Below are 20018 nucleotides of genomic sequence, written 5' to 3'. Positions count from 1 at the left end.
TTGAACAACTTTCCTGTTTGTAGTTTTTTCCCACATCATAAATCCCACTTCCCTAAAGTAAAGGCCAGAAATTTACTTTCCCAGATGCCTTTGCAACTAAGATGGAGGTGTGCGACCTGGGTTCCACCAGCCAAAGCACCACAAGAGATTTTGATTTGGAAGATAACAAGTGAGGAAGCAGGCATCCTGGGGAAGGGGGCTGAAAGAAGCATCTGGCCTTTAGAACAACGGAAGGGATGTTCTGGAGTCAAATTTCCACCACTGTTAAGTGGGGGTGGAAGTTGCAGAATTTGTGCTGAGAAGTAGCTAAGAAGTGCTCTGAGAGGTGGCTTTGCTGGAAAAGTACCTCTGGGTGGTCTAGGCCTCATTCCTGAATACTGAGCCTCCATACTTTTCTTGCCTTCTGGATTGTGAGCCTTTTTTTTTCTTTCTTTTTTTTTTTTTTTGGCGGCTGGCCGGTACTGGGATCTGAACCCTTCACCTTGATGTTGAAACACTGTACTCTAACCAACTCAGATAACTGGCCAACCCCACTGTGAGCCTCTTAATATTTTTTCATAAATTCCTTTTTTTTTTTTTTTTTTAAATATTTCTAATTTATTTTTTGTTGTTGTTGTTGGTTTTTCGTGACAGGCACTCAGCCAGTGAGTGCACCGGTCATTCCTATATAGGATCCGAACCCGCGGCGGGAGCGTCGCGGCGCTCCCAGCGCCGCACTCTACCGAGTGCGCCACAGGCTCGGCCCATAAATTCCTTTTTTTAAGAGTGGATTCTGCTGTTTGCAACTAAGAACTCATACAGATGGAGGGATGGATAGTGGGTGTGTGGGTGGTAAGATGAGTAGGTGGAAGGGTGGGTGGGTGAATAAATGAATGGATGGGTGGAAGTGTGGGCAGCAGACACCAAAATATTGAGTGATTTTTTGAGATGGGAGATGGGATTGTAGATATTTTTTTCTCTCTGATTCTCTATTTTCTTTCTTTCTTTCTTTCTTTCGTTTGTTTTTTTTTTTTTGGCAGCTGGCCGGTATAGGGAACCAAACCCCTGACCCTAACCTTGGTGTTATAAGGCTGCATTCTAACCAACTGAGCTAACGGGCCAGCTTTCTCTCTCTTTTTTTCTTTTTTTCCTAGCAGGTACAAGGATCAAACCCCAGGCCTCCTCTTCTTTTTTTTTTTTAAACAATGAAAGCGTGTTACTTGTATAATAATGAAAAGATTATCAGAAACCTAGAACTGGAAGAGCTCACAGACCAGTGGGAGATCAGCTCAGGAAAGGTAGAAGCTGACTCAGAACAGTGGGGGTTCTAAGCCAGGATGAGCCCTGGAGGGGCCCTGACTCTGGACTCAGAGCTCACTGCCCACCAAGCCTGCCCTGACCTCCAGCACAAAGCCTTCCTTCCCTTTCTCTTTGTCCTCTGAACCCCACACCCATGGCTGTGCCCACCACTCAGAGGCATGCACTTGGCTCGTGCTGCCTTGTGACATTGCTCCTATTGTTACCCAACAATCCTATTCTACCTTAAGCAAGGATGACACGCACATTGTGACTCATCTCATATTGTTCTGTCCTCTCCCAGCTCTCGACTCCCAGCGGCACTGATTGTCTCTCAGCTGGCATGTGCCACAGACTTGTTCTGCAGCTACATCTCACGTGGGCACGTCCGATTGCCCAGCAGAGGCTGTCAGCTCCACGGGGGACTGGGGTTGCAACTTCTGTGATTTTTGCACACCCCATTTTCCACAGCTTTACAGGAAGTAGGATTTTAGGGTACACCTGTAGAAGATGAGAATCATATTCTTTTCACACTGATGACTTTTTCTTATAAAAAAATTTGTTTTATTTGTTTTTTATTTTATCTTTTATTGATGACTTTCTGCATAATAAATCATAAGCTTTTTCAGGCAGAGCCCTTTCTTTCTTTCATTCATTTAGTCAGCATTTAGTGAGTGCCTATGATGTGCCGGGCACTGTGTTGAATGCTAGGGACAGAGATGAATAAGGCACAACCCCTCCTCACATGGTGTTAGCGTCCAATAGCAAGAAACAGATGTCCAGATAAGAAGTGGGAGAAGGTGGTATAAGAGGGCTGGTAGCCAAGTGTGCAGGGTAGAGAAGGGAGTGCTTGGTTAGGGGCAGAAAAGACTTTTTCAGAGGAACAACAAGTGCTTATTCTAGGACAGCTCTGTTGTCAGGACTTAACATGCGCTCACTCAACCCCCACAACAGCAACAAGGCAGTACCATTATTACGCTCATTTTATAGGTGAGGAAACCAAAGCCCCGAGAGGCAGAATGTCTTGGAGGGTTGCACAGCCGGTGGGCTGCAGAGATGGGATGTGCACCCATACCCTAACATCCACGTGCTTAATCATCACACCACACCACCTGAGTGGCTCCTGGAAAGTCAGAGATCACCAGGCATCTACTCAGGCCCAGGACATGGTGTACTGGGGAACAATACGGTGGTGGTGATGGAGGGGAGCACCCAAAATACTTTCAAAAATTGTAGGTGAGAACTCACTACCACAGCCTTGTACATCCATTGTTCTCATTGTTTCTTGATAGGTAAATTTCAGCACTGAAGAGTGGTTGACCTGGACAAAATTGTAAGATTGGCAGAATGGCTTTCTCCTTGCCAGGTGGAGGAATAGCACTGGCTTTGGAATCACAGGGACTTGGATTCTGGTCTCTGCCCTGCCACTGGCCAGCTGAGTGACATTGGACAAGTCACTCAATGAATCTGAGCCTCAGTTTTCTCCACTGGTAATTGAGGATAATAATCTCATAGTGTTGACATAGGGTTCAATGAAATAATGCGTGTAGGTCAGCTTAGAATAGTGCCCAGCCTATAGCAAGCTGGCCAAAAAGTGGCATCTATTTCATTTTAACTTTAAAATTCCTTATTTACAACTTCAAAAGCCTAAAAGCTTGAAAACAAAACACATTTGGCAACAAAACCTGACCTGAACGGATGCAGGGCCATTTATAGTCTTAATTCCCACCTAATGTCATGATGCATATATTTCTTTGCAGAAATATTAATGTGTTTGATTATAGGATGCCACCCCAGATCCTGCTAAGAGCATTACAAAATATATGTAATGCCTGTATTGCTTTTCTAAAATGCTAGACATTCTGAATTACAAAACACATTGGGGCCCCAGAGGCATTAGATAAGGGATTTGGAGCTGCATTATCTCCCCTGTAGGCCACGCTGTGTACTTCTGGTAACCCTCTTACCCCAACTGTTTAAATGGCCCTTAGGCATCTAGAATAAACCCTTTCCTCCCGAAGAGAGACACGTACGCTCACATACTTTTTGTGTCTCCCCACAGACCCGTCTCCCTCTGCCAAGATCTTTTGCTCCCAACTATCCCTCCACTCCACTTTCTCACCACCCCATTAAGTTTAAGTGCTCCTTTCTCCCTGCCACTCCCTCCATTTCCTGTGCTCTGGTCAAGAAGATGGACTTTGGAGATGTCCCCTCCTCCGAACTACTTTGGCAGTATAGTCTTAGTCAGTCGTTACCTGCCTGTGGGCTGTAGAGTTATTGCAGGAAGTCTCTATGTTGTACTCCAAATGTTGTCTGCCAACTGTATAAGTAATGTCTGGTGCATAACTGTGCTGATGCCCTGGTTGTTTTTTGTCACTGAATTTTCCCAGTTGACCAAAGCCCAAAATAACAGCTCTTCTCATTTGCAGGATTGCGACAATTTCCAAAGGGAAAAAGGAGTCCTCATGCTGGAGCAGGTTGAAAACCACCGACTGGGCTGTCACGGCAGAGGGAAGTCATAAGACCTGAGGTCAAGTTCCAGCTTCTCCCTTTGCTGGTCGGATGATCTTGGGGGCAGCCACTTGTGACTTGGAGAGCTTTGGTTTCCTCATCGTGGAGCAGAGATATGAAAAGTCTTTGTCAGGATTGTCAAGAAGATTAAATGAGATAATGAAAAGGCTTTGAAAACTGAAGTGTTACACAAACATAAGGATTGTTTTTGTCATCTTCTTACTCATACTGTCAATTTCTTAAGGGCAGGGATGGTGGCTTCTGTTTTCTTTAGTTCCTTCAGCGACACCCTCCTGCACAGAACTGGGTATAGAGAAGACCTCATAAAAAACACTGCAAAGTAATTTGCACAGCGGCTTAGCAAATAGAAGTTGCTTAAAAATGGTAGCTAATATGCATGTGTGTGCCCCCTGCATTGACAGAGAGACAGCACAGCACAGCGGTTCGGAGCATGGGCCCCGGTAACAATCCTCTCTCTGTCACTTACTAGCTTTAAGCAAGCGTGTCCTTGGGCAAGGTTAGCACTAACATGCCCTAATGTCCTCATCTATCACACATGGCTGATGATAATAGTAGCTAATTCATGATGTTATCGTGAGAATTGAAGGGGTTTAATCTACATAAAAGAGCCAGGCACACATCAAGCACTCTGTAGACAGCAGTTACTTTCTACTATTATATGCTGAGCAATTCTCCAAAAGGTGGAGTGAGATCACCAGATGAGAAGTGTGAGAGCTAGCTTCTGGTCTTTGTTTAGAGTCGGCAGGATCTTCAAAGATGATTTGCTGCTCAGGCCAGCCTCTCAGGGTCAGCACGCATAATGCAGTGTGAATATGCTTGGACGTCATTTCTCCCAGGTGTGGGCTAGATTCCTAGACCAGACACAGTCAGATAAAAGGTGTGCGTGTTTAACATTTGGATAAATATCCCGGTTGTCCAGCATGCAGATGTTTCTGTTTGCACTGCCTCCCATCAGAACGAGAATGCCTGTTCTCCATGCCTCCACCAATTCGCATTTTAAAGTTTAAATGTTAAGGTCAGCCAGTGGCTCACTCGAGAGAGTGTGGTGCTGATAACACCAAGGCCACGGGTTCGGATCCCATAGAGGGATGGCCGGTTAGCTCAATGGTGAGTGTGGTGCTGACAGCACCAAGTCAAGGGTTAAGATCCCCTTACTGGTCATCTTTATAAAAAATAAATAAAATTTAAAAAATAATAATAAATAAATAAAAATAAAAATAAATAAATAAAGTTTAAAGGTTATTATTTTTTTGACTAGATAATACTTGCAGATGGCATAAAATTCGAAAAAGTAGGAAATGGCATACAGTCAAAAATCTCCATATCCCTGTCCCAGCCTCCCCAGAAATACAAACTTTGATCTCAGCCTATGTGGTAAATGGAAATGGTATCTCACTAAGTATGAGGTACTTCAAAACATTCGTGGAAAAATAGAACCAAAAGATAATATGAATCTTTCCATGAACTTTTTGAAGTACCTTCATAAATCTCACTATTATTTTAATGTGAAAGAAAACTAGTATATATGATGGAGTAGAATGTTGTAGCTGAATGAACTTTAAGATAAAACAAGAGACTTCAAAGACATTTTATGCTCAAGGGTGGGACGGGGTGGGGAGCAACTACTGGCTCTGTGTCCTGCCTTCTCTTGGGGGAAAACTTGGTACAGCACTGAGTTAGTCTGAAGTGAAAGCTTGACTGTGCCCCACTCCCATTATATTGGGGTTTTCCTCATCGCCCCAGTCATCTGTTCACAATCCATCTCGTGTGGCTCTTCCTGACCTTGACTTGGTCACCACCTTGTTGCCTGACGTTGAGTCAGTAGCCTTGCACTCTAGGCTTCAGTTTCCTGACTTGTAAAAAGGAGGAGTTGGACTAGGCCCTTTCCAGGTGTAACATCTCAGGAGTGACCAACTAATTCACTTTCAGTTCTAGATGACTGATAACAGCTTAATGAATTACCTCTCCTGTGGATGGGAGCATTTTAAGAGAGCAAATTCTCATCCCAGAAAAATGAACATGTGTGGTGCATTGTCATAGGGAGGTGGGGACAACGTTGGGGGAGAGGACACCTTTTCTGGCACTTCTTCAGTGGTCACTGTAGGCCCCAAGGGGACAAGTCTGCTGACTTCCCTCCAGAACTCACACCACGCTCGTTTCTCGCTGGCAGTGGCCATGAGCAGGGTTTCGTCACACAGAAAAATGTCTCATCAGGGAAACCCACATGTGTGGCCTGGAAAACTACCCTGTACCCTGGGGCAAGGAGTGTGATGGGGGTGTTTAGCAGAATGACATCCAGATTCTCAGGTCAGTTTACCCTGGTGGGTGAGGAGACCTCTGCTGGAGGGCCGTCTGCTTTCCTCCAGAGCAGGTGGTCCTGCTGCACCTGGATCCAAGACGTCTGCTTTTCGTGTAGGGAAATAGGCTGTGCCAAACACTGTCTGGTTTCGTTTGCTGAAGGAGGTTTGGTTTGGCATGAGGTGGGGGTGGGTGGCCCACAGCCACGTTAGCCCATCAGAAATAGGAAAGGCATTTCTTTGGCTGTGAAGTGTAGGCCAGCTGCCCTGGTGCAATGCACGGCACCGTACCCCAGCGTGTATTCTGCACCACCCCCCTGGGGCCCCCTGGGGGCACCATTTGTCCCACCAGCTGTCTGGGCCTCCCTTCAGTGGAGGCAGCTGGAGGAACTGTGGCAGCCAAACAGTGGTAGATGGGAATGGAGACCAGGGGCAGCAGTCAGTGGTCCCGACTCTGTTTGCAGGGCTGAGAGGCTAGACCAGATAGATCGGCAAGGGACGTGCCTTGCTCTCAGAATCTCCACCGTCACACTCCCTTCCTCTTCCCTGGACCAGGAAGCTTCTCAAGACCTGTTGATGAGTAAGCCATGAGCCTCATCATGGAGGAGAGTGCAGAGCTAGAGACCCTTCCTACTCAAAGGGTGGCCCATGACCACTAGCATCAGCCTCACCCAGGAGCTGGATACAGGTGCAGAATCTCTGGACCCACTCCAGACTGCTGAATCAGAATCAGATTTTTACAAGATACCAGGTTGATCTGTATGCACACGAATGTTTGGGAAACATTGGTCTAGAGGCTGTGAGCCTTGGGGAGGTAGAAAGGAATGGGATAGAAGCTCCCAGGGGAGGCTTCCTCTGAGGGCTAAGCCTGGTTTAGTGGAGGGAGATGGACACAGGAAAAGACTAAGGAACGCACACTGGGATGATATGTTGCATCAGGCAGGCGCCTTTATTTTCTTTCAAAATGGTGTTTTTAGTACTCTCTCTCTCTCTCTTTTTTTTTTTTTTTTTTTTTTTTCCACCTAGTGACTGGCAGGTACAGAGATTGAACCCTGGACCTTGGTGTTATCAGCACCATGCTCTAACCAACTGAGCTAACCAACCGGCCCTTAATTTCACTTTAAATAGGCAATCTACCTACATAATTTAAATTCTAAGTAACTGTGTATATAAAACACAGTTTCTTTCTCTCATCTGCCTCCCAGCCACTTCCCTTCTCAAAGGCAACCTATGTTACTGGTTTCTTATGTGGCCCAGAGACATGAGATTATGCAAATAAAAGCAAATACATGTGTGTGTATTCATACCAGACCCCTTTTTAAAAATTCAAATGGGAGTTCACCGCACAGTGTCTGGACCTTGCTTGTTTTCACCTAATATATCTTGTAGATCATTATATATCATATGTAAAGAACATCCTCAATTATATTTCAGCTGAATATTATTCTATTCTAAGGATGGATCTTTATTTATATTGCTAGGCCCCTACTAATGGACTTTTAGGTTGTTTTTAATGCAGCCTGATTTTAGAATCTTAGGTATCAGAAGATCATTGAGTCCAAACTACCACCCTGGTTAGGAATTCTTTCATACTGAGACCCAGTTGCAATGTCATCTCCTCTGGAAAGCTCCACCTCCGTCTCCTTCCCATCACCCTTGCATATTACCTTAGCCAGAGCCCTAATCAAATGATATTATTCAGGCAAAGCCATAATAACATTTGCTTTTGTATCCTCTCGACCCTGCCCCATTGCAGGGCATAGTAGATGCTCAACCAATGTGAATGGAATTGACCTAACCATTTCTGAGAGGGGAATCCTCCCAATTCTGCTGTTAGACCATTTCCAATGATAGGGTTCTCACTTCCTCAAAGGCCTGTTCTGCCTTTGAGAGGCTGTATCAGGCAGTCCTCTGATGGAGCACAATCTGTTCCCCGCTGGCTTTTCCCTCTGGGTTCAAGCACATCCTTAAAACAACACAAATTTAATCCCGCTTCCAGATATCAGGATAACCACTTTTCTCCAAGCTAAATATCCCACCCCCAGCCCAGTTTCCCACAGGGCCTGGTTCCAGATCTTTCCCCTTCTAGCATTTTCTTCTAGGCACTTTTTGGTTTGTAATGTGATCTACTTAAAAAGTGATGTCTGACCACTACACACCTAGTACAACAGCTAAAATGAAAAAGACTGACCATACCAAGTGTTCACAAGGATGTGGAGCAAATAAAACTCTCCAGGATTGCTGGTGGGAATGAAAAATGGTACTTTGGGAAACAGTTGACAGTTTCTTAAAAAGTGAAACTACATCTTTCATATGACCTAGCCATTCCACTTCAAAATATTTACCCAACATAAATGAAAGCATATGTCTGTTCAAAGGCAAATGTACATAACAACTTCATTTGTACTAGCCAAGATCCGAAAACAGCACAGATGTCCATCAATAGTGAATGGACAAACAAACTGTGGTATATCCATACCATAACACACTACTGGGCCAAACAAAAAACCTGCTGATACGCGTGAACAACTATTGATATAATGACACTGAACGATATGGATGAATCTCAAAATAATTACACTGAGTAAAAGAAACCAGATGAAAAATAACAAAGGTCCATACTGCATGGTTTCATTTATATAAAATTCTAAAAAATACAAACTAATCAAAGTGAAAGAAGGCACCTCAGTGGTTGCCCAGGGATGTGGAGGCAGAGAGGAGCAGGAGGAAGGAATTCTGAAGAACAAAGAAACTGGGGTGAAGGAGATGTTCACTTGATTCTGGTGATAATTTCACAAGTTTATACATGTGCCAAAGCTTATCAAATTGTGTACTCTAAATATGTGCAGTTTATTGTATGCCAATGGTACCTCAAGAAAGCTATTTTTAAAAACCTGATGTCTGGAACTGGCCACCTCCTCTCAATGTCATTGGTGTGGTACATAGTAAGAGAATAAGTAGTAACTTCTTTGATTTGGTCACTATATTCCTGTGAATAGATGGAGCCCAAGGTTATGTGAGTTTTTTTGTTTTTTTTTTTTTAAAGATGACTGGTAAGAGGATCTTAACCCTTGACTTGGTGTTGTCAGCACCACGCTCACCCAGTGAGCTAACCAGCCATCCCTATACGAGATCCGAACCCGTGGCCTTGGTGTTATCAGCACCACACTCTCCCGAGTGAGCCACGGGCTGGCCTGTTATGTGGGTTTTTTAAGGAGCTATGTCACTGTGCTTTAAGCTCTGCAAAAATTCCAAGACCTTGGTGTCATGAGTGCTGACAAGCCAGGTCTTCCCCAACCTTAATGAGAATTGTATCAAGGTTTTTCACCCCTTTTTTTTTTCTTTAAAAGATGACCGGTAAGGGGATCTTAACCCTTGACTTGGTGTTGTCAGCACCACGCTCTCTCAAGTGAGCTAACCGGCCATCCTTATTTGGGATCCAAACCCGCAGCCTTGGTGTTACCAGCACCACACTCTCCCAAGTGAGCTATGGGCCAGCCCTAAGGTTTTTTACCCTTTTGATGTTCATTTTTTTGGTGTAGGAGGTGTCATAGTATGATGGAAAGAGTATGAACTCTGGATCAGATTCCTTTCACCGGAAGGAACCTCAGGGTGAATATGTTACTTAGCTTTTCTGAGTCTCAATTTCTTCATCTGTAAAAATGGGTTAATATTTCTGATCTCATAGAGGTGTGACATTTAAATAATCATAAAGGAAATGAATTTAACCCAGTGCTCAGCCCATTGTGGCACTCAATGAAGAGAGGTTAATTTTATAGCTCCGTCACTCCTGTCTGTCACACTATTTTAAAATCTTCATTCTGTGTATTCCAGACCTCTCATCTTACAACATCTCTGTATTTGATTAGCAGACCTACATATCTTTATTGGAATTTCTAATATAAACATTGAAATAGGCCAGGTTAAATCCTGCCCTCTGGCACATTACCATTGAGTTTCCTCCAAATCATTGGGTTGGGAGCAATGAGTTCAGCCCTACATTATTATTTATTATTATTATTATTATTATTATTATTATTATTATTATTATTATTATTATTATTATTTTGGCTGCTGACCTGTTACAGAGATCTGAACCTATGACTTTGGCGTTACCTGCACCATGCTCTAACCAAGTTAGCTAACCAGCCAGCCCCAGCTCTGCCTTTCAAATGGTGACAGCTAATATGCCAGCTAATGTAGATGTCAGAGGAGCAGGGAGTTAGATGAAGTGTAGGGCTGGCTGTTAGCTCAGTTGGTTAGAGCATGGTGCTGATAACACCAAGGTCCAGGGTTTGATCCCTGTACTGGCCAGCTGCTGCCAAAAAAAGAAAAAAGTGGAGCAGCAGCTGTGGAAACACTATGGCAGTTCCTCTAAAAATTGAGCATAGAGTTACCAAATGATCCAACAATTCCATTTCTGGGTACATACCCAAAAGAATGAACAGCAGAGATGTGAACAGATATTTGTACACTGATGTTCATAGCTGTGTTATTCACAATAACCAAAAAGAGGAAGCAACCCAAGGGTCCATCAACAGATGAATGGTAAACATAATGTGGTACGTACATATAATGGAATATTTTTAGCCTTAAAAAGAAAGAAACTTCTAATGTGCTACAACTTGGATGAACTCAAAGACATTATGCTAAGTGAGATAAGCTAGACACAAAAGGACAAATATTTATGAGTCCACTTATGTGATGTATCTAAAGTAGTCAGATCCAGAGTAGCAAAAAGTAGAAGGGTGGTTGCCAGAGGCTGGAGGGAGCAAGGAATGGAGAGTTATTGTTTAGTGGATATAGAGTTTCAGTCTGGGAAACTGAAGAAGTTCTGGAGATGAATGGTGGTGACGGTCACAAGCAATGTGAATGCCACTGAACTGTGCACCTAAAAATGGTTAAAATGGTAAGTTATACATAAATTATGTATATATATATACACACACACACTGTTTTGGGGGGTAGCTGGCCAGTACAGGGATTGAACTCTGGACCTTGGTGTTTTTAGCACCACAGTCTAACGAACTGAGCTCACCAGCCAGTCCTTATATTATATACATTTTATCATGATTAAGAAAAGGGGTTGGGGGCTGGCCAGTTGCTCATTATGTAGAGCATGGTACTGGTAACACCAAGGTCAAGGGTTCCAATCCCCATAACATCCATCTACTCTCCCCTTCCAAAAAAAGAGAAAAAAGGAGGGAACAGCAGCTCATTTAGCAGTGGGGAAGGCCTGGCTGTGGGCTGGGTGGACAGCTGGGTCAGGATGAGCTGGAGAGCAGGCTCCTCTTGTCAGAGCTGGGAGGCGACAAGAGAGGAGGATCAGTGTGCTCTGCTAAGCCTTGAAGTCCAGGTTGAGAAATCTGGGTTTGAGATCCTCACTGAGTCACTCCTTGAGGTCAAGCCTTTGTCTCCTGGTTAAAATGAACAATTTCCTGGGGGTGGGGTAATCCAGGAGCTCTACAGCTAGCATATTAAATTGATGTCAATGGGTTTACTCATCAGCCATCAGTAGTGGGCTTATCATCAGAGAGTGGGGACAGATGGCATAGGACATCAGATGGGTAAGTCTTGACAAGAAACATCAGGAAGACCCTTCAGTGTCTATCTGGGTTATATTTGCAAAATGTCTGACACTGTAGAGGCTCAACAAATGCTCCCAGTTATTATTCTGCAAGAAGACAGATCTGGGAGCTGGACAGACACGAGGGCTGGGTGTCTTCAAAGGGCAGACAGAATACCTTCCTAAGATACCAGGCCACTAGACTAGGTGAAAGAAGAAGTAGGCCCCCAACCCCTCCTTTTCTCTAGAGCTGCACTGTCCAACATGGTAGCAACTAACCACAAGTATTTCAATTTTAATTAAAACATTAAAAAAAATTAAACGTTCAGGGGCCGTCCAGTTAGTTCATTTGGTAGAGTGTGGTGCTAATAACACCAAGGTCAATGGTTCAGATTCCCGTATTCGCCAGCCTCAAAAAAAAAAAAAAAAAAAAAATTAAATATTTAGTTCCCAGTGGTGCTTAGCCACACATCAGGTGTTCAGTAGCCACATGTAGCTAGTGGCTACCATATTGGACAAGGCAGGTATAGAATATCTCCATCAGCACAGAAAGTTCTGTAGGACAGCGTTGCTCTAGAAATATGAGGAAAAAGCCCAAATAGTTTGGTGTATTTGTTTATACCCTGACTTGCTCTTCAAAGGATCTGAGGCAGCTGAGGACAGCCTGAGGCCACCAGACTGGTGCCCTCTTGCTCGACATGGGAAAGGTTGGCGCATAGGCTGAACCAGGGCAGGAGCAGAGCCGCACAGAGAAGCAAGGCCCCAGTAGGCTGAGCTCCTGGACCCAGATAGGAAATGGGAGGGAAGGCGGAGGTGGGGATGTTGTGGAGGTAGGTGTCAAAGGACAAGGCCATATGCAATCAGATGTTGAGCAATGAGAGGGCTACGGGAAGAGGCTCCTCATTCCTCTTAGCAATATATGGTTATCTGACCTGTTTAATCAAGGAGTCCCCTGTGCCCTTCTGTTCCCAGATACAAATTCCAAATTCCAGCTAATCAGATGCAATTAAAGGATATTGTTGGCTGGGTGCAAGTCCTGACTTGCAGCACCACGGGTAGAGTGCCAGGCCTGGATCCGTGCACACCACTGGCTGAGCTGCTCTGAGCCGCGTGCCGGAGGCGGCAGGGCCGGGAAATGTCCTCCTGGTTGACTGGAAAGGCTGAAGAAAGCCAGGCCCTGGGTGCTTCCTACTGTGCTTTCAAGCAAAGATCTACTCTGGGGAAGGAGTCTTTTGGAGGGCAAATCACAGTTTTAAAAATGTTCAGTGAATTTGATTTTGTGTTAAACCAATTTCTGGGGATTAAAGAAAAGCCAAACTTATATTAAGATGATTTTAATTTAAGCTTTGTTGGGAAGTTCGAAGATATCACAGGGTAGGTTGGAGTGCCAAGGGAAGCAGCTTCTTGTGGCTTAATTTGAGATAATATATTCCCCCAATTTTATTTTTACTTTTATTTTGAAGTATAACAGACACAGCAAAGTGTAGTAATCTTTACTGTACAGCTTGATGAGTTTTTACATATGTGTGTACCCATGTAACCTCCACATAGATCAGCACACAGAACATTTCCAACTCTCTAAAAGGTTTCCTCATCCTCTGTCCTAACCAATTCCCTGTGCACCCCCGCCCCCTCCCCGTAATTGCTATTCTAACTTCTACTGTTTTGCCTGTTCTTGAACTTCACTTAAATGCGATCAGACTGTATATACTCCGTCTGACTCCTTTCACTCATAATCCTGTGAATTTTTTTAGAAGACATTTTATAAATATAGATCCACAATCCTTACCTGAAACCCATGGGGCCAGACAGGTTTCAGAATTCAGAATTTTTTTATACTTTAGAAAGGTGCCATGGTGACTACACTGTGTATTATAAAACATCCCCCGCAGGATCTGGGGCAGCACCTGGTAAACACATAAATATTTCTGAGCAAGTCCATGAATATTCACATACTAAGTGGTGTAAATAAAGGCTGTAAATAGCTTCACCTCAATTGAGGTCCATTTTGTTGCCAATAGAGTTCACGTCAGGTCAAGTTTTGCAGTCAAATGCCTTATGATGAGACTTGCTTTATCACATGGTTTCCAGAGATTTGGGGATTTTGAAATTAAGAATAAGGTACAGTAGACATGTTTGTTCCAGACAAGTTTTTGGCTTTGCTGGGGGCAAACATACTCAGTAGCTTGCTGTGCAGATGGAAGGTTACAGAAACCAGCTGTTCCACGGGAATGTGTGCCGAGCTGGGTCCACCAGGAACAGCCTCTCCTGACCAGGGCTCTCGGAGGGTCTAAACATGAACTCGGGACACTGAAGGCCCATCATTGTCATGTGTATGTGCACTTTGGCTTTTTCTGGGATCCCTACTTTGTTGAGATTTTCAAAAGAAACCTGCTACACAAGGAGAGAGCCCCAGCTAGAAGGAGCTCTCGAGATCAGGAGTGCTTGGCTAGAGGCCTCAGCTGTGGACCTGCGGATGTTTCTAAGGGACATGAGGCTCTGGTGATTGGTGGGGGAGGGGCGAGAAGGGGCAAACGCTGGAGAGGCTTAGGGCATGGAGAAGAATGGGGCAAGAGGAGAAGTGATGGTGAGCATGAGGGGACCCAAGAAGAGAATACATGCAGCCCCTGCACAGGATTGAGCCCGGAAGGGGTTATCCCAGGGGGTGGGGGTTATGTCTTCAGTTTAGAAGCCTGCATGGAGCACCTATTGTGTGCCAGGCACTGGGGATATGAAGATGAAAAAGGCCTGCCCCCTGCCAGTGGTGCCCATTTGGGGGCCATATCGCTCCTCTCTGATGAGCTCTTTTCGTTTCCTCCATTCCCTCTCCCCGCCACCAAAGAAAACACACACAGCCAGGAGTGGCCTCAAAGTACAGGCAGGAGGCTCCAGAACTTTTGGGCTCTTTTCTCCACCCAAAATGCCTGGGTCCTATGTCCCATGTTGATAAAGCCCCATGTAAAGGAAGAAAGGCGTTCTTTGTTGACTGCTGTGTGTAGCTTGTCAACGTGATCGTGTTGATCACAGGTGCGGACTGGTGTCACTGGGGTCTAGTTTCTCCCCACCACTTAGCTGTGTGACCTTGGGCAAGTGTCCTGTCCTGAGCCTTAGTTTCCTCATCTGTAGAATGAACTCATTACATCCATTACTACCTAGCTCACAAGGGTGTTGTAAGGATCAAAGGAAATAATATGGAGAAAGATGTAAATGATAAGGCTTGTGTAGGTCTGCACCGTGCTTGTGATGTGCCTGTTGTATTCCCACTCAAACAGGGAGCCTTCATTCAACACTTTAGGTGGCAGCACCTTAGGGGCTGTGCAGCTTCAGCGTACCTTTTAGGCACCCGGGTGTGCTACAGGGCTATATGGCCTCATGGGTGACCCAGTAAAGGAATCTCTGTACCTGAATATGTTTTCACTCTCTGGCTACAATGGTTCTTTGGAAAATAATAGTTATTCACAGATATTTATTACAGTATTATTTATAATAGCCCAGGACAAGCTATTTTTCACTGCAATCCCCAAGGCCCAGTGTGGTACAAGTGTTCAAGAAATACATAAACTAAAGACTCGTAGACCCCAGTCCTCATCCTCTCTGATGCCCCATTTAGTGGTAGTGGGGTAGACTCCTTCCCCAACATATAAAGACAGGGTGAGGAGCTGGGGCAAGAGTCATGGGGATCCCAGAACCTGAGAGTTAAAAATAGTCTTTAACATAAGCAACAATCCTGTTTCTTGGAATGTTTCTCTACAACGAAGATGAAAGTACAAGGATGCTCATCACAGTTGTTTGTAATAGCAATAAATTGAAAACAACCATAATGTTCACCCACTGAGGGATGCCGAAATAAACTATAATGTATACATGCAATTGGTGTCCATGCAGCCATGATGAATAATGCATTTCCTACATGACGTGCCACAGACCCAAGCCTCAGGAGGATCCCTCAAAGGATTTCATAGTGAAATATGCTTAAGAATGCCAGTCTCCTCTTAATGATTCAGAGCACATATTAGTAAATTAAAGACTCCGAGAAGTCTTGCAGGAAAGAAGCCCATTTAAGTTGGCACAAGCCAAGGCGTCCCAAACAGTCGGTGAAGGACTCCCAATTAATAGCAAAAGGCTCTGGTGTTTGGTGGAGCCAGTCTGGTAAATACTGACATATAGAATCAAGTGGAAAGAGCTGAGTGAAAAATGCCGTTTATGAGAGTCTTTGCAGCATGATTTAAACAAACAAATGAACAAACTTGGGTGTATATTTGTATCTGAAAAATGGCTAACAATATACACTTGAGAACTTTAATGATGCTTGTAGTGGTGGGATTAAAAGTGATTTTTATATTCTTCCTTCTTTGTTTTCATTTTTTAGCTTATTTGGGTTTTCTAAATTACCTTTCATCACTGTATGTAACTTTTATAATTTTTTTCTTTTTTCTTTTTTCTTTTTTTTGACGACTGGCCCATAAGGGGATCTGAACCGTGATGTTGGTGTTACAAGGCTGTGCTCTAACCAACTGAGCTAACGGGCCAGCCCCAACCTTTATAATTACTGGGGGGGGAAAAACCCAAAAAACATTTGTTAAGGAAGGGATCCAGGCACAGCTGAGGCGCTTCTCAGCGCTGCTGCACCTCGAGGAGCCGAGCCGGGGCGTCCAGCTCCAGGGAGGCCAGCCCTTATTTAGGCAGAGACATCCCGAGCTCTCATTCCAGTGGGAACCCTTCCCAGCGCATTCCTACTCCAGCGTCGCGGCGGCCAGCTGCAGCCTGGCTGCTCCCTCCCGGGGCCTCCCTTTCCTTTGGTAGCCGCCGCCGCCGGCTCAGGCCGGGCTGCACATCTGGACTTCGTTAGGGGCCGCCAGCACCAAAGTCGGCACATCTGGCTGCCGCGAGACAAAGTGCACGGCGGGGCAGCAAAGGGGAAGGGGCACGTCAGGACAGGGCCGCCCGTGCGCGCTCCAAGGCGGCCTGCGAGACGTCTGCAAGTGGGACGGCGGTGGGCGGCTGGCCGCAGACGGTGCGCTGCTGGCTGGGCTGGCCTTGGCCCTGGCCCCTCCTAGCGCAGCAGAGTTTCGCCCTTGGGGGCGGGGAAGCCCAAGGCCCCTGGAGGCCTCCCAAGCTGGCGGGGGGAGGGGGGGCGGGGGCGGAGGCTCTGCAGGAGGGAAGAGAGGCAGGTGCTCAGGCCTCCATGCATAGTACTCTTGCACTCGGGGAGGTCTGGGGCTGGGTCCTAGGGGCAGCTCCAGCGCAGCTGAAAGGAAGAAATGGACGGGAGGGGGGTTGCCTAGCCTAGTGGCTGCCGGTGAGAAGGCAAGATTTGTATATCAGGAAGGAGAAGATCCATGTTTCTAAGTTAGAAGGGAGGTAGGTGAAAGGAGGCATGTTGGAAACAGGCGTACCTGCCGCCTGCTGCCTTTTCCTTATGCCAGGGCACACCCAGGTCCCTGGCTCTACCCCTCTTGGTGCCATGATTTGTCCTCTTTGGCACCTGCAAATCTGAGGATTTAGCAGCCCTGCTAATTCTTTCCTTGAGATAGAAGCAGATTCTCCTAAGATCCTTTGCAAAGTCAGGCAGAGAAAAAAGAAATCAACCAGTTAATAAAATGGAAGAACCTGTCAGCTCAGCCGCAGCCCTTCCCCTCAAGTGGGTCCCACCTGGAGGGTTCCTGGTTATCTTAGGAACCCACCAGATTCTCCTGCCTCTGCTCTACACCTCCTTCTTCCACCCACCCACCAGCCCCAGCCCACCACAGCAACTGTGGATCTACATACCCACACCAGTGCCCTCTGGAGAGGGCACAACAAGAAAATTCTCAGAAGGGTCCAGTGAGTGCTAGTCATTAAGGTAGAGTTCAAGGGATTGCAGCAGAAAGCTCAATGCCTCTGAACTAAACAGATGGGTACAAAATCCAGGTACTTAACCCTGTTGAGCACCACTTTCCTCATCTGTGAGGATAATATCTCTCACAGAACTCTAAGTTCTGTAATAGAAATATAATAGTTATATATTTCTCCAATAGAAATATAATGTAATTATATACGTAACGGGGGGGGGGTACTTTATACTTGTCATTTTAGATTTATAGAAAAGTTGCAAAGATAGTACAGAGAGTTCCAGTAAACCTTTCACCCACTTCACCTAAAGTTAACATCTTGCATAACCAAGGCACATTTGCCAAAACTGAGAATTAACATTGGCACAATACCATTAACTAAACTACAGGCTTTCTTCAGATTTTATCAGTTTTTTCCAACACACGTGTAATTTAAATTTTTCTATTAGCAGCACTTAAAAAAGTAAAAGGAAACATAATATTAATCTTAATAATATATTTTATTTAACCATATATCCAAAATACTGTCATATCAGCATTATCAACATAAAAACATTATGACGTGGTGCTGGTAACACCAAGGTCAAAGGTTTAGATCCCTGTACTGGCCAGCTGCCAAAAAAAAGAGAAGAAAATAAAATAAAAAACATTATGAATGAGATATTTCACATTCTCTTTTTTATTTTGTTTTATTTTTTAATATACAAGAAAATGAAATTTATTTCTTACAGTTCAGAGGCTGGGAAGTCCACAGTCTGGGGGGCACATCTGGTGAGGGCCTTCTTAGTCTACAGAGTTCCATGGCAACCAGGGTATCACATGGCAAATGGCTGAGCAAGAGAGAACCACATTCTCTTTTTTAAACTAAATCTTTGAAATAGGTATAGATTTTGCATTTACAGCACATTTCAGCTTGGACACTAAATTTTCATCAGATGTACTTGAATTGCAGTTAGACTTCCACAGAATTTATAGTTGAAACATTAGATTCACATATCCAAATTGTTCCAAACATACTTAAAAGTTTTCCATTAACTAAATTGAGTATTTGTTTTTTGATTTAAACTAAAGTATAACACCAAAGTCAAGGGTTCAAATCACCATACCAGCCAACCACAAAAACAAACAAATAAGCAAACAAATTAATAAATAAAAATAAAGTAAAATAAAAAATTTAGTTCTTCCGTTGCACTAGCCACTATTCGAGTGCTCAATAGTCACATGTGGCTAGTGGCTACCATATTGGATAGCTCAGGCTCAAAGGATTAAATGAGATAACATAGGGGCTGGCCAGTTAGCTCAGTTAGTTAGAGCATACTCTTATAACCCCAAGGTCAAGGGTTTGGATCCCCATACCAGCCAGCTACCAAAAAACCCCAAAACAAAACCATTATGTATAAATGGGGTAACATATGAGGAACAGAGACCAGCACATAGTAAGTATTCAATATATGGTATCTATTATTATGGAAGCCTAGAGTTGTTCCTGGTGAAATCCACTTTCTAATCACGATGTCAAGACTTTTGTGCACATCGACTGCCAGGTTTGATGGAAGGACACAGAGAAAGATCTTGGTTCAGGTAGAGGAAAAAAGGAGGGACAAGATGCAGGGCGCTCATACTTCCTTAGCCCCTCTGTGTGCTGGGCTCCCCTGCACGAGCACTCTCACCCACCTTCTCCATTCAGTGCTCCTGACAGTCCTCCTTCAGGGCAGGCACTGTTACTCCTGTTCACAGATGAGAAAACTGAGACAGAGTTGAAGCAAGGGGGAGGCGGGAGCCCCGAGTTCCCACCTACCCACTCCTTGCCTTGTTCTGAGGCTTGGATGATCATTCCCCTCCCTAGGCCTCAGTTTCCCCAAAGAGGTTAAGTAAATGAGAGTGAGGTTTGTTTGGATTACTGGGTCCATCTCTGACATTTTAGAATTATTGGACTAGGGAACATTGGCTGGCACTCACCTCTCAAAACTCACCCAATGCTGATTTGTAAATAATAAATAAACAGATGAGAGATAGAGAGCTGATTTTTCTAATTACATTTTTTTTTTTTTTGGCGGCTGGCCAGTAAGGGGCTCCGAACCTTTGACACTGGTGTTATAACACCACGCTCTAACCAACTGAGTTAACTGTCCAGCCCTTGAGAACTGATTTTTAGACTCACAGTGGGAGGGAGGCGAAGGTGAGACCTGCCATGTACGTACTTTGTAATATTTGTGTCCACAGGGACACCCTCTTCCAGTCTCGGGGTACCTAGGAAACCTAATTAATTATGGAATTATGGAGCGCCTATTGTGCTAATATAGAATCAAGGCTGAAGGAGTTAGGTGTCTTGGGGGATATTTATAATAAGCTGTGGTAGTCTGATGAGTGAGTCACTGCTCTGCTCTCCAAGAGGACACACCTGCCTCCCAGGATGGGAGGCTGCCACTCTCTAGTCAGGTGCCTCTTCCCGGGCAGGGCTGGAGACGCACACGCTGTTGAGCAACCTTTCCCGCTTCCCCAGGATCCCCGGGGACA

General features: G+C 44.8%; 1 long non-coding RNA gene across 1 annotated transcript; it reads right to left on the bottom strand.

Annotated features, from left to right (window-relative positions):
• Positions 1 to 17982: 17982 nt before the first annotated feature.
• Positions 17983 to 19796, bottom strand: LOC134378781 (uncharacterized). The gene is made up of 4 exons (XR_010023696.1): positions 19703 to 19796; positions 19176 to 19228; positions 18231 to 18331; positions 17983 to 18113 (listed from the first exon to the last, which is right to left on the bottom strand). It is a non-coding gene; the product is annotated as an uncharacterized LOC134378781 (long non-coding RNA).
• Between the last annotated feature and the right edge of the window lie 222 nt (positions 19797 to 20018).

The sequence above is a fragment of the Cynocephalus volans genome, chromosome 5 (genome assembly GCF_027409185.1).
Source record: "Cynocephalus volans isolate mCynVol1 chromosome 5, mCynVol1.pri, whole genome shotgun sequence".
In the NCBI taxonomy this organism is placed as follows: domain Eukaryota; kingdom Metazoa; phylum Chordata; class Mammalia; order Dermoptera; family Cynocephalidae; genus Cynocephalus; species Cynocephalus volans.
This window is presented reverse-complemented; position numbering and strand designations above follow the sequence as displayed.